This window comes from Drosophila virilis, chromosome 3, assembly GCF_030788295.1.
Source record: "Drosophila virilis strain 15010-1051.87 chromosome 3, Dvir_AGI_RSII-ME, whole genome shotgun sequence".
Lineage (NCBI taxonomy): Eukaryota > Metazoa > Arthropoda > Insecta > Diptera > Drosophilidae > Drosophila > Drosophila virilis.
This window is the reverse complement of record NC_091545.1, coordinates 2,640,768-2,657,001: the sequence shown is the minus strand read 5'-3', so window position 1 is coordinate 2,657,001 and position 16,234 is coordinate 2,640,768. Positions and strand designations below refer to the sequence as shown.

General features: G+C 37.7%; 1 protein-coding gene across 1 annotated transcript in view; it reads right to left on the bottom strand.

The window, feature by feature from the left end:
- The window catches only part of GluRIB (Glutamate receptor IB), a 164,325-nt gene that overhangs the window by 18,024 nt on the left and 130,067 nt on the right, over positions 1-16,234 (bottom strand). The window lies entirely within an intron of this gene.

Genomic DNA, 16,234 nt, shown 5'->3' with positions numbered 1-16,234 from the left:
AACAATAAAACAGATATGTAATTATACCAAAATAAAATTAATGATAATTTTATGTTTTGCAATTAAGTGAAATAATTAACGGAATCGCATTTTGATTGTAGCTTAAGTACGGTATCTTCCGCTACTGAGAAATTATGGGGTCTTATCTGAGATGTCACAAGGTGAGAAAAGAAAATAATATCACGGCACGAAAGCTATTCGAAAAGTTGAAAAATGCTTTCTTAGTTTTTGTATACAAAGATATACATATATGAAATACTAGACTTTTTAGATCGAATACAATAGAAGCACCTTTTAAAGTACTCTAAATGTACTCTCTTTTTAAACCAAATGAATATGAATACAATCATTATTTACGGTGAGCTTTTAAAAGCGCCAAAAAGCTCAATCGGCAAAGCTTTTCTTGGAGCTTTCACGGTATTTAGCCTAGACATACACCAATTATCTAAGTCAATTGCCACTCTTTAAGCTTTCAATAAGGTCTTCAATAAGAAGTTTCTTATTCTTAGCAGCTCTTTGCAGGCTTAACAATTTATGAATTAGATTTACTGAGCACTTGCCATGTGCCCAGAAGCACAGACAGGCGGCTGGACAAGGCCAGGCCGGCAGCTGGCAAGGATTGCCACTTGACCCCATAATATTCGCTGGCTAATAGCTAAAAAGACAAGAGCAGCAACTCGATATTTTGCTATGGCCATAATGTGGTTCTAAAGGCTAACGTTAAATGATAGTAAATAAATGCTCACACACACACACACACACACTCACATTCAAACACACACAGGCACACACTCATCTTCACACTTGGGTATTTACGTAAAAAGTGCGGATTTTATGTTGCATTCGTACACAGCGTAGCGAAATTTGCTTTGGCTGGTATCCTTCAGTATGTCTGCAAGTCTTTCGTCTGCGCATTGACATTACACACACACACACACAGTCATGCATATAAGTACGCTCATTCTATGTGTGTGTGTGTGTGTGTAGTGTTTGTGTGTGTTGAAGTGACAGTAAGCCACTTAAGACAGCGCGCATTTTATTAGTTCCTTTATTGATATTTTCACAGCAACACAATTATGAGTGGCTGCATGTGTGTGTGGGTGTGTGTAAAACTGTGTGTGAGGGAGTGTGTGTGTGTAAAGAAGGCTTAACTACATTTATCCCGGCTATGCATTTTCAGTTGTCTTTAACTTGCGACTTCCAGGCAACATTTTGCTGCATGTGAAAAACGCATTGAAAATATCTTTGAAAATGAATTTCCAGCAAATGTCAAGCTAGAGAAGAATTCGTAGCCTCAACCATAGAAAAAATCGGTTCAATTTCGTCAAGATATAGTTGACAGTTAAAAGTCTAGTAATTTTTCCATCATATTTGCATGCATTTGAAACAAAATAGTTGCAGAGATGAAAGCCAGTAATAAGAATTTAAAATTAAGAACAGAATTTATGTATTTAGTAAGGATGTATGATATTTTACTTTTAACATTTAGAAGCACACTTGAAAAGACACTGATTTATTTTCTGAAAATTGACTTAGTTTTAGTTTGAATTTTTTATTCATGCCTGATTTAAATAAAGTAATTTTAATAATAAGTAAAATATTCCGCAAACTAAATCTGAATAATGGAAAGAATCTGAAAAGGGGCTGATATGTAAACCCTCAGTAAATAAATTAACCCAAGCATTTGAAAGAGTTTTGGAGCTCCCACATGTCGCATGCATAATAAACGGAAGCCGCAACATTTATATAGATTTTAGTCAGGATTTTGGGGCAAGGGTTTGTGGGCTGCCAGTCAAAGTCTTGGCAATTAGGCACGAGCTGAAAAACAAAACTTCCAACTGGCAAAAGAGATATGGGAGGAATCGGGAGAAGTAGATGCCGCCGCTGCGTTTTGCGTGCTGAGTAGACAGTGAAATTATTATCACTTGGCACCTAGCAAAGACAACAGAGTGCAGCAGAAGAGAGGGGGAGGGTTAGCGGGGTAGGAAAACCAGACCAGAAACAGGAACAGGAACAGTCGAAGCGTTGCTGCATTTTGTGAGCGCTTTTGCCCCTATGAAAAATAGCTGTAATTTGCACAGCATAAAAATAGGAATATGCAGTACTCTGATGGCTTGGAGTGTTAGAGGGGGGAGGGGTTGTTGGCGACACACATACATACTACTAACCATAAGTTAACTGAGATCCACACAACCACATGGCCACATGGCTCCATATGCAGGCGACAGCAACTGGATAAGAGGCAGAACTGGAGCTGGGCTAGGGGGTGGTTTGGCTGGTTGGGGGTTGGGGATAGGGGGTTGTAGGTTGCGTCGGCTGCAAAGCACTTGTGAAAAATAACTTTGCACATCGTTGGATTTGGTGTGCAATTTTCTCGCTCTCTGCATCGTCGCCCCATACACCCTATCCCACACCCAACGCCGTCTCGTTGCCAGCCGCCTCGTTTTGCCACAGCGCTTACTTTTAATTTTGTTTGTAAAGAAAACTCATTTTCATCATTTTGAAGTTGCGACTGCGCTTGTCTTTTGTAAGGCGCTGTTGCAAGAAAAACGAACGAGTGAAATACTGAAACTGCCGCTTCATGTAATTATTTTGATCATTTGCATGGCTGCCACAGACCCTCGCAACATGCAACATGCAACATGCTAACGACTTTGTTCTGGCGTCCCTTAAAAGTAAAAACCAACAACTTCCTTTAAAGCTGATCCCAGCAACTCTCCTCTCGCTAACTTTAATACTCTTTTATTGTCCGTAAATTGGCAGGTGTAAAAAGTGCTTTAACAAAATGTTTTCTTCGGCTGACTTCAAATATTTTCCTGAAGTGTTTCTTTGATATACTCCTGCTGGAATTATCTATATATATTATGTTTATATATATGTTTGTCCTTAATACCTTCCGATAGCCTTAAAACTTATTTCGAAGATCTTTGAGAACATTATATTAAACGTGTCACGGGCAAAGCAGGGGAATACCAGCCATATTGACAGAGATCCAAAATTTCCCACTCCCATAACTCGGTCAGAACTCAACCGATTTTCACGAGGTTTTGTTTTTACTTCGTGGTTTGGCCTCAAGAAAAATATGGCATTTAAATCTGGGAACATAATTTTTAGTCGAAATTCATGTAAAATGTTACGCTCTAAAATCCTATATAGACATTGGTCAAAATTTCCATAATTTTTAGTCGAAATTCATGTAAATGTTAGCCTCTAAAATCCTATATAGATATTGGTCAAAATTTCGTACTCCCATAACTCGGTCAAAACTCAACCGATTTTCACGAGGTTTTGTTTTTTCTTCGTGGTTTGGCCTCAAGAAAAATATGGCATTTAAATCTGGGAACATAATTTTTGGTCGAAATTCATGTGAAATGTTACCTTCTTCATGTTACCCTCTAAAATCCTATAAAGACAATGGTCAAAATTTCCCACTCCCATAACTCGGTCAGAACTCAACCGATTTTCACGAGGTTTTGTTTTTACTTCGTGGTTTGGCCTCAAGAAAAATATGGCATTTAAATCTGGGAACATAATTTTTGGTCGAAATTCATGTAAATGTTACCCTCTTCATGTTACCTTCTAAGATCCTATATACACATTGGTCAAAATTTCGTACTCCCATAACTCGGTCAAAACTCAACCGATTTTCACGAGGTTTTGTTTTTTCTTCGTGGTTTGGCCTCAAGAAAAATATGGCATTTAAATCTGGGAACATAATTTTTGGTCGAAATTCATGTGAAATGTTACCTTCTTCATGTTACCCTCTTAAATGCTATAAGGACATTGGTCAAAATTTTCCACCTCCATAACTCGGTCAAAACTCAACCGATTTTCACGAGGTTTTGTTTTTTCTTCGTGGTTTGGCCTCAAGAAATATATGGCATTTAAATCTGGGAACATAATTTTTAGTCGAAATTCATGTAAATGTTACCCTCTTCATGTTACCTTCTAAGATCCTATATAGACATTGGTCAAAATTTCGTACTCCCATAACTCGGTCAAAACTCAACCGATTTTCATGAGGTTTTGTTTTTTCTTCGTGGTTTGGCCTCAAGAAAAATATGGCATTTAAATCTGGGAACATAATTTTTGGTCGAAATTCATGTAAATGTTACCCTCTTCATGTTACCTTCTAAGATCCTATATAGACATTGGTCACAATTTCCCACTCCCATAACTCGGTCAAAACTCAACCGATTTTCACGAGGTTTTGTTTTTTCTTCGTGGTTTGGCCTCAAGAAAAATATGGCATTTAAATCTGGGAACATAATTTTTGGTCGAAATTCATGTAAATGTTACCCTCTTCATGTTACCTTCTAAGATCCTATATAGACATTGGTCAAAATTTCGTACTCCCATAACTCGGTCAAAACTCAACCGATTTTCACGAGGTTTTGTTTTTTCTTCGTGGTTTGGCCTCAAGAAAAATATGGCATTTAAATCTGGGAACATAATTTTTGGTCGAAATTCATGTGAAATGTTACCTTCTTCATGTTACCCTCTTAAATGCTATAAGGACATTGGTCAAAATTTTCCACCTCCATAACTCGGTCAAAACTCAACCGATTTTCACGAGGTTTTGTTTTTTCTTCGTGGTTTGGCCTCAAGAAATATATGGCATTTAAATCTGGGAACATAATTTTTAGTCGAAATTCATGTAAATGTTACCCTCTTCATGTTACCTTCTAAGATCCTATATAGACATTGGTCAAAATTTCGTACTCCCATAACTCGGTCAAAACTCAACCGATTTTCACGAGGTTTTGTTTTTTCTTCGTGGTTTGGCCTCAAGAAAAATATGGCATTTAAATCTGGGAACATAATTTTTAGTCGAAATTCATGTAAATGTTACCCTCTTCATGTTACCTTCTAAGATCCTATATAGACATTGGTCAAAATTTCGTACTCCCATAACTCGGTCAAAACTCAACCGATTTTCACGAGGTTTTGTTTTTTCTTCGTGGTTTGGCCTCAAGAAAAATATGGCATTTAAATCTGGGAACATAATTTTTGGTCGAAATTCATGTGAAATGTTACCTTCTTCATGTTACCCTCTAAAATCCTATAAAGACAATGGTCAAAATTTCCCACTCCCATAACTCGGTCAGAACTCAACCGATTTTCACGAGGTTTTGTTTTTACTTCGTGGTTTGGCCTCAAGAAAAATATGGCATTTAAATCTGGGAACATAATTTTTAGTCGAAATTCATGTAAATGTTACCCTCTTCATGTTACCTTCTACCGATTTTCACGAGGTACTGTTTTTTCTTCGTGGTTTGGCCTCAAGAAAAATATGGCATTTAAATCTGGGAACATAATTTTTAGTCGAAAATCATGTATATGTTACCCTCTAAAATCCTAGACATTGGTCACAATTTCCCACTCCCATAACTCGGTCAAAACTCAACCGATTTTCACGAGGTTTTGTTTTTTCTTCGTGGTTTGGCCTCAAGAAAATATGGCGTTTAAATCTGAGAACATAATTTTTACTCGAAATTCATGTAAATGTTACCCTCTTAAATGCTATAAAGACATTGGTCAAAAATTTTCACCTCCATAACTCGGTCAGAATTCAACCGATTTTCACGAGGTTTTGTTTTTACTTCGTGGTTTGGCCTCAAGAAAAATATAGCATTTAAATCTGGGAACATAATTTTTAGTCGAAATTCATGTAAATGTTACCCTCTTCATGTTACCCTCTTAAATCCTATATAGACATTGGTCAAAATTTCCCACTCCCATAACTCGGTCAGAACTCAACCGATTTTCACGAGGTTTTGTTTTTTCTTCGTGGTTTGGCATCAAGAAAAATATGGCGTTTAAATCTGGGAACATAATTTTTACTCGAAATTCATGTAAATGTTACCTTCTTCATGTTACCTTCTAAAATCCTATAAAGACATTGGTCAAAATTTTCCACCTCCATAACTCGGTCAGAATTCAACCGATTTTCACGAGGTTTTGTTTTTACTTCGTGGTTTGGCTTTAAGAAAAATGTGGCATTTAAATTTGGGAACATGATCTTTAGTCGAAATTCATGTAAATGTTACCCTCTTCATGTTACCCTCTTAAATCCTATATAGACATTGGTCAAAATTTCCCACTCCCATAACTCGGTCAAAACTTAACCGATTTTCGCGAGGTTTTGTTTTTTATTCGTGGTTTGGCCTCAAGAAAAATGTGGCATTTAAATCTGGGAACATAATTTTTAGTCGAAATTCATGTAAATGTTACCCTCTAAAATCCTATATAGACATAGGTCCAAATTTCACTTTTAAAACTCAATCGATTTTCACGAGGTTTTGTTTTTTCTTCGTGGTTTGGCCTCAAGAAATATATGGCATTTAAATCTGGGAACATAATTTTTAGTCGAAATTCATGTAAATGTTACCCTCTTCATGTTACCTTCTAAGATCCTATATAGACATTGGTCAAAATTTCGTACTCCCATAACTCGGTCAAAACTCAACCGATTTTCACGAGGTTTTGTTTTTTCTTCGTGGTTTGGCATCAAGAAAAATATGGCGTTTAAATCTGGGAACATAATTTTTACTCGAAATTCATGTAAATGTTACCCTCTAAAATCCTATATAGACATTGGTCAAAATTTCCCACTCCCATAACTCGGTCAAAACTTAACCGATTTTCGCGAGGTTTTGTTTTTTCTTCGTGGTTTGGCCTCAAGAAAAATGTGGCATTTAAATCTGGGAACATAATTTTTAGTCGAAATTCATGTAAATGTTACCCTCTAAAATCCTATATAGACATAGGTCCAAATTTCACTTTTAAAACTCAATCGATTTTCCCGAGGTTTAGTTTTTTCTTCGTGGTTTGGCCACTAGAAAAATTTGGTATTTCGTCCACTGCTGTTTTTCTATATATTTTACTTATTTCTTTAATCTAATTAAAATTATTGCATTTTTTCATTGAAACTTTTCTCATGGTATTTTATTATAGTACCTTCGTCCTGTTTTTTCCCCCTGGCAATTCTCACTCATAACCGAAGGTCATATCAAAGCTATGCAAATTCCAAAGTAATAAACGCTCTATGATCTATTGTGGGCTTAGCTGTAGCTAAGCCCCCAGCAACTGACCTGACCCGCACCCGCGCACAGTTTCTTTTGTAACTAATTTGGGGTGTGTGCACAGCACTAGGGTCTGAGCTGCCTGCTTTTTACTATGAGTGTGTTTCTTTACTCTTGTAGAGGGTTTTATCATTTTTTCATGAAATGTGTTCCGCATAGAAGACAATATCTCCGATATCAATATCTCCAATAAAGCCAAGCCTTTAACACTTATTGAAGATCGGGCTCAAAGAATTGAATTTAATCAAGAATTTTTTATACTTAGCTTGGGGCTAAGGGAAGAATAAACAGACGGGGGATGCAGGAATGTTTTTAAAGGCAGCTTGAGAATTGTTTCAGGGTATCTCCTAGTTTAGAGCACGCTTATTTGCTTTTTATTTGAGCTATCATTTGCTGGGGCCGAGCGTTTTTCATTAAATTCAGCAGGCGGCAGGCACCTGTCGGCAGGCAGGCAGTCAGGTAGCAGTCGTTGACAGCAGCCGCGCCCCTCGGAAGTCCTTTGTTTTTTAAGGCGTAAAACTTTGCTAATTACTGTGAAAATTTTCACAATGTTTCAAGTTGAACTTTTTTTGTTCTTTTTTTTTTGTGCAGGCGCTGTTTGTTTTAGTTGCCAACTGGCAACGTAGGGGCCAAATGTGAACAAGAGACGCCCCTATAAACAGAAAAAAGTAGATATCTATTTGTGAATGTGCAAGATTGAAGCTCTGAACGTGTGCACGAGTTCAATTAATGGCGTTGATTCATTAATTGCAAGCCGAAGCTGCAGGACGAATAGCTGCTCGTAATTTGTGAAATTAATGGGTGGGAGTGGAAGAGGTCTTCTTCTGTTTCTGGCTACGGAAAATGCATGACGATTTTCATATTTTCATAAATTATAAAAATGAATTCAGACAACGTATGCCTGTTGTCAATTAAACAGCTTGTCACTTAAATCAGGCTTTATTGATTGTCACAGGAGTCTTATGGATTTTCTTGATGTACATATTGTGTGAAACAGGCGGACGTCGAAGGATCAAAGGAATAATGAGGATAATGCTATCTTCAGTAAAAACATTAATAAGAAAATACTTCTCATTCATCTGGGTCTGATATCTAGACTTCTTAATCAAAGTGTAGACGCTTAGTTCTCGGTTTATTCACATGGACTTATTGTTTTATATTATAATTGAAAGACTCTAATTATATTGTCTAAAAACATTGAGTTTCCATGTCTATATTTATTTTCAAATTAATATGATTATTCTTTGTGCTTTAAAGTAATTAAAGCTGAAAAGAATTTGAGCCGGCAACCTCTCTTACTAGTTCCATATTCAAACACCTCATAAACGTTCGCTTATGCTGTCTCGTTGCAAGTATTCACTTTTAGGGCTATCTACAGAAACTTTAAGATAAATCAGGCGCAAGTTTTCAAAACCCCTTTGCTACTCTAAGGAATTACTTAAGCTGCGCTTTTTTCTTTGTAAAAATTGTTGGTAGGTCGTTTAATATTTCATAAGGCAACTTCACTAAAATACATAATTCAATGCTATACATAATTGATTTCAAGTGCTTTAAACTTTAAAAGAAAGTTTTCGTTTACTGTAAGCGTTGCGCATACGCCGCGTTGTGCGCGGTCAGCAGACGCCGCCGCCGACATCGCCTCCTTATTAGCTGTTGCCCAGCCTCAAGTTTTTCGCTTGCTCGTGCACTTTTCACATCGTCAAAGGATAAGCTATACATAGCCCAGGGGGAAAATGTGGTATGTCTGTGTGTGTGTGTGTGAGTGGGCGTGGCTGTACGTCGCTTGCATTCAAAAGCGCACAAATCGCATTTTCTTGAGAGAAAATGTTGCTTCATTTGTGCAGATCGTCGAATTGTGTAGAAAAATGTTTGAAAGGAATTTTTGTGTGTGTGTGTGTGTGTGTGTGTGTGTGTGCGTGCGTTGATAGCCGTGCAGCAGCAGCAAATGCTAAAGGCTACAGAGGATGAGGCAGCAGCAGGAGCTGCAGCAGAAGATTGGAAGGAGGTAAATTGCATGTGCAAAATTAAATAAAAGTGGAAAGCCATAAATGCAATTTGGCTGCAACTGCAGCTGGTTGAGACCTTTTGAGCATTGATAAAATCGACATCAATTGATTTCAGACATTGTTTAGATGTAGTCAGGGATAATGCATAATAAACTGTTTGGCTGGCAAAGCTTCTGTTCGAGCAGCTCTCTATACTCGAGACATAATAATAGTTTAAAGCATGCATCACGCTTGGGTTGGCAGACTTTAAATAGTTTATTTTAAATTTATAATTAAATATAATCTTCAGTGCATGCACGTTTCCATTTTCCGCCTTGTAATACCTTGCTTTTACCAGCTTCTTATGACTTACTTATTTCCACTCACGTGCTATCACAAATATTTGTTAATAATAATCGTTCGGCCACCAAGCATCCAAATGCACCTACAATCATGCAACCAGTCTACCTGAAACCACAACATCAACAACAGTTAAGCTGGTCAATAGCCAATTGCAAAAATCGAGCATTCACCGCTGCTTTTAATACCCTGTAGCCATAAAGTGAGTGATAGGGTATTATAAAGTTGAGAAAAGATTGCATAATGGAAGATGTGGTGGAATGAAACTTTTTATTTACGTATACCACGTATCTTTGTGAAAACTATGTTTCACACTTTTCGCAAAACACATCGCTTTTAGATTAATTATGCAATTAAAAGGTTGTTTGGGAAAAGTTGCTGGTTCAAATTCATTTCCAAAGACCTTCATGAAAATATACTAAAGAAATGTGTCACACTTTTCCAAAAATCCACCCTTGCTTGCTGAAACTGCCAACTTTTCGTAATACATACGATGAATTTCTTACGAATTTTCAAAATTATGATAAAGTCATTTGAGATGAGGAGTTCAAAGTCCCACAGGCGGAAAATGTGTGCAAAAGTGATATCTACAACTGGCCCGAGCAAGGCCGGGGAATACCCGCTAGGGTAACTTTATAGGACAGCAGATGTCATTGAGCGCCATTAGACCTGAAAGCAGGATATATGCTTTGCGAATACATGCGATATTCGTAACGTTTCCTTGTGCTCTCTATGAATAGCATTCGTTTACATACCAAAATATTCGTATTTGTGGCAAGTAGCGCTTATTTATAAATCATTTGATTGTCGGATTTTATTTGCAGTTGGACGAGCGTTGAGCGCTCGAGTTGCTATACCGATAAGCAGCTTACCGGAAGTTGTAATGCTGTAAATTTAGTTTTCCGGCCGCAAAACAGAACAAGAGCCAAAGCTAAAACGTATAGAACGTTAGAATGCGGGTGCAGCAAGCGTGCGGAGCGGGGCGAGGCGGTTCGGTCTTATGGCTGAGCAACATTTGTGGCACATGCAAACTTTTGCCACATTTCCAGTGAATGCAGCATGAAATGATGCAACTATTTGTTGTAAGGTAAGCAAAAAGTTTGTTTGGGCCAACCGCAACTCAAGCGAAACCTGTGACCGATTTGCAAACGCGCCATAAAAATTGTATAATACTTTGCGAGCAAACAGGCAAAAATAATTATCAACGAAAGGCCGAAAACCAAATACCCTTGCAAGTGAACAAAAGGTGTATGATACATATCTAAACACAGTTTTTAATGTCTGACCAAGTTATCTTAAAAAAACAATTCTTATTTATTAAAGATCGGATTATTTCCATGACAGTTCCCCGTTGGGCCGATTCCGACATATGAACTGGCCGCAACAAAATGATTAATGTATGCAAAGTTTTATGACGATAGTTTTAAAACTGAGAGACAGATAGATGAACGTGTTTATTTCGCATCGATTTTTAATGACTTTCAAAATATATTAAAATTGATAAGGATCATACATTTGCTTGAAAAATCATAATACCCCTAGCAAAGTTTTTCGAATGTGAAATGTCGTAGCAAAAGCTGGCCCCAGTTTGCCGTAAGTATAATTGGCCTGATTGTCCAGTTGCAGCGATTTCTTTTCCTTTTTTTTTTTATGTCATTAATCTCGTTCTAATGTCGCTGATATATAGATCTGGCAGGCAGACTGCCAGAGACTGCCAGCAGACAACAGACAGTGCCACACAAATCTGTCGTGCACACTAATGACTTGTGCTTTACACATGTAGCTCATGTCGGGCCTATCGTCATGGCCCATCTGCACCACCCACACATTGGTCAAAGTCGGTTACGTTTCTGTTTCTGCTTCACTTGTTCCGCTCTCCCCCCCTCTCTCTCTCTCTCTCTCTCTCTCACGCTGGCACTTTTTTATCGACAAACTGCAATCAATTTTTACAAATGGGATTATTTTAAAGAACCTGCAGCCACTGGGAGGTAACAACACAAAAAAAAAAAACACACACACACAACGAATTGTAATTTGTTTTCTCATGCATTTGTTATTGTTCCTGCAACGGCAGCCTTAGTGAAGTCACCACATTATCTTATATCTACACACTTACAGGACGTAAGAGGCGAAGAGTGTGGAAGAGGGGGAGCGGGGGGATAGAAAGCTATATACACCCACATAGTGGCTGCTTGTGGAGCCCTTTCGAGTCCTTTACCTGGTTTGCAAAGCAGCTTTCGATAGAGATTTATGCTTGTTGGTAGTTTTGCTCATAAAAATGCATTTTTATTGCTTTGGCTGCGCTGCTTTTCGCTGCTGCTCTCACCCCAAATCTCCCACCCAACCCCACTCTCTTGCTCTTTTCTCTTTCCCCCGCTTTGCTTACCCCGTGCTGCGGCTTTGAATATTGAGTTAGATTTTCGGTTGCTGCAGCTATGCGACGGTATTTTCTCCTTTCTTTTTTATTTTGGGCACATTTTTCCTTTGTCGCCATCGCCTCGTATAAACTGTAATCAGAACAAGTAACAATGCCTAGCGAGCAGCTGATAAACTAGCAAATACCCTAAAGTACGGGCTTGGGTATCGGAAGTCTTGTATTTATGAAGCGATTCTTTTCAAGTTTGGAATATAGTTAAATTTTATCTTTAAACGCGGAAGTTGAATGTTGTATATGCCTAAGATTATGAGCTATATGGAGATAAGATAAATACTAGGAATCCATTTGGTATATCCGGATTTTTGTGAGTCAACATTTTATATACACCTCTTATCTGGTTTATCTAATAAAATTGATATTTATATATATTTCGTCTTTCTGCCTCTTACTCAATACTCAACAGAATTATGCCTTTTACAGCCAACTCAATGCTTACAGGGTATTCGAATAAATACCGCCATAAAATAAGTTTCTATCTTTTATTGCCAGCCGCATAAAAATTAAGCAGAAGAACGGAACAAAAATTGCAAATAACTCTGTTAACTTTTACTTCAGACTCGCAACGGTGTCGCGTAATTTGCTTCAGCTGCACTTAAAGGCTTTTTAATACTCTTTCTTTCTTTTTTTTCTGCTGCTGCTCGCTGTCATTGAATGGAATTTAATTTAATTCTTTAGCTTGCAATGACAATAAATACGCAGCGTATAAAAAAAGAAATGTAAATCTTTTTGGGGCTGTAAACGAGTTAGCTGAAGCTGGCAATTAAGCCATAGATTATTATTATTATTATTGTTGAGCTGTTTAGCAATAAACGTTTAGGGCTTGAAGGGGGAAGAGGAGCAAGTAATTTTAATGAATTGTGAACAGTCTGCTAAGCTTTAAGTGTGCTTTGCTTTGATTGACTACAACAATTATTCCAGCTTAAAGCTCGCAAAGCAGATGACTAAAGATGAAGTGTTAAAAGGCTTTGACGCCTTCTTTAAAGTCTTTCAAGCAATTAATTTATTTCAATGTTTATTACAATTAATCTTGCGTTCTACGCGAAAAGATTGATTAAAAATCGATCTAGCTAAGAGCTTAAAAGCCTTTTTTCTCATTATAACAATGAATCTAGCTTAAAGCGCACGTAGCTTATTACTTTATATTTCATATAACAAGCTTTGTAGGAACTTTGTTTAAAACTTTGGAAATTCACTTTAATTTCAATGCGTATTTGTATTAGCTTTACTTTCAGCACAAAACGCTCAAGAAGCTTTTCGCTTAAGATTAAGTGAAAAAGAACTTCAAATCTTGTTGCTGGTTAGTTCCTTTCCAACCTAAAGCTCGCGCAAGCTTTTTATTTAGGACTAGTGTGAAAAAGCTTCGTATGGCTTGAGGCTTGGTGCTTTCTGAAAGTATTTCCGCAAGACTTTCCCTAAACTGTTATCTCAAAAATGTTTATTTATCTTTAACGAGTGGTAAACAACTTTTATTTATTAACGCAATTGTAATTTACGCACATAAATAGCTTTTTAATACGTTTTAATTTATTTGTTGTTGTGGTTGTTGTTGGTTTTTTTTTGTGGTCTGTCATTGAATATGATTTAATTAATGAATAATGAATTCCATTAAAGAATCGACGCATACCCTATAATTTATCATAAATATTTCGTAATTGATAATGCCAGCGTCTAGGTCTTTGCAGCCATGTTGATTAATTGCCGCAATGACGACGCCCAACAACAACAACAATTAACAAAAAAACAGTCCAAAGTTATGGCTGCAAAAATTACTTATTTTTCAAAATTGTAACACGCCCGTCATGATTTATGTTTTCTCTTTTTTCAGCAATGAAAGAGAGCGAGAAAGAAAGAGAAAGAGCGAGCGAGAGAGAGAGAGACAGCAAATAAGAGCTGCAGATAAATTAAAGGCTTTCGGCACAATTTGCTCTTTGATACGTTCTCAATTGTTTGTTTGTTTAATTAAAAATGGAAAACTTTAGCGGTTCGCAGCCAAATTAAATTATGTTCAATTTAATTTTACGTTCACAACAATTACAGAGTCTGATAATATTTCTTTGCCTGACTTTCTGGTAAGTATACTTGTTAACTGAATTATTTTTTAAGGCATTCTCTAGTTTCCCTTTTATTGTTGATTTTTAGTCTTGTTTAGCCTTGGTGTTGTGGGTATTACCAAAATTACAATGTCTACTCTATAGTTAAAGGCTTAAATCTTAAAAACTTGTGTCATGCCGCCTCAGCAAAGAAGATCGAATTGTAAACGGGGAACAACTAATTCCAGGCTAGTTTAAGCAGAACGATTACAGCTGCTGTCGACCTCATAGAGATTGGCTTTCGCCAGATCCCGCAGAACATTCGAAACATTCAACATTGTTGTTGCTGTCGTGAGACACTAAACAATTGGGTCTGATGAGTGAGGGTCAAATGAGTGAAACTAATGTGTTCCTAAAGCTAGATATCGTCGAGTTGTATTCCTTGGGGTCACCGAGCCAAGTCCTGGACAATCCGACTATGCTGGCTCGCAGCACTCCATATTCCTTTAGTTTCAAAATTTCTGTACATAATCTGATATATATATTTCTACACTCTGTTCACTACATTTAAAAGAGTATATTGGTTTAGTGCATTGTTCCTGTGCGTACTTGAATAAAGACTAGGCTAACTTCATGGCGGATCTTAAAGAAAGCACGACTGGGCATAAACCCCGCACAAAATACACGACTATTTAAAACGCTTTTCTTCTAGAATTTTTCGACAAACAGATTCTCGTTATATTTGTCGGGCTATTTCATTGAAAAATTGCGACAAAGAGAAAATATTTCTTTTCAGCCTATTTTCAGCTTAACTTAATTGGCAACAGAGTATGACTCAGTCGATTGTCTTGTTATCTATGCTATGCACGGACCTAGACATATTTAATCTGTTACCAACAATAAACCAGTCAGTCGCATTTGGTCGGATCAAATCTGCTTAACACACACACACGCGCACAAATACACACTCTCACACGCACACAGCGAATGATTCATTAAAATCCAAGCAACCATAATCTCGCCCATATGTCAACGCTCTTTAATCAGTTATTATTGCATATATATAGCAATTATTTGTTGTTGTTTCTGAACATTTATCAGAGCTTTGTTGTTGCTCCAGTTCCTGTTATTGTTGTTGTTGTTGTTGTTGAAGTCCTAGCTGTAATTGTGTAAAAATGTTTCGCATAAAAACAACAACAAGCACAAGAACAACAACAAGTTGAGTTGGCAGAATGTGAGCGGCAACTTGGCTGATATCAAACAACATGCCTTTTGTTTTGCACTTGAACTTAATTGCAGCCGAGCGGGCTGCAGAGCTAGGTACTAGAGGCAGATCGGTGTAAGCTGTGCCAAGGTTCAGCGGGGTTTAAAGGGAAAGCGGGGGTTGGAGGGGCGCGTGCTGCAACAGAAAATATAAATTGCATGTGAGCAGGGCAGCCATTACCTGATACACACACACGCGCACACACACAAGCATGCAAACACAAAAGAAATAGGGGCCACACACACATGCACGCACACAACAATATGGCAGCTCGATACATGTGCGTGTGCGTGTGTGTGTGTGTGTGTTGTCTCTTGTGTGTAATTAAACAGTGCTGTTGGCATAAAATAAAATATAAGCACAGTCGGCAACAACAACAAGAACCAAAAACAACAACAGCAACAAATGGGTGAAAGACAGCTTTGGTGGGTTTTGGGTGGTAGGAGGCTGGTAACGGGCAGGGGCGTGGCAAAGGGGACAGCGGGGCTGAGGGCAAGCGGAAACGTACAAAGCATAGCATGAAATTTTCTTGTCTTGGCATCCTGTCGCCGGATATGTTGCCTCAATATGGCCGCAGGATGAATGATGCACACACCAACACATACACACACACACACACACACACACAGAGACAAGACACAACTACATTAAGAGGGAGAAAAAGAGAGGGAGAGAGAGAGAGAGAGGAGGGGGGCAAACAAGATACAAGAGCTACACAACAATTCAGATGCACAGTCACACAGCTGAGCCGACATACAATGGATATTTTATTGTATTGAATTGCTTGGAGAATTCGATTTATATGGATTTTATATTGTTTAAAATTTTAGCTATAAAGTATTTCTTAGACCATTAGTTTGACACTTGAAAATTTAGTACAAGCAGCACACAATTGCTTTCGATGCCCTGTACGAAGTGCAGAGCTCTTGAAAAGGGGCGACACCTTGGCGCGGAAGGAATCTAACACGACAGCAGAAACTATCCATAAAGATATATACTATATATACGACACATATATACCTATGAGATCTCTCATAAGATACTTATAAGATACTCTTAAACACAAAAGTGAA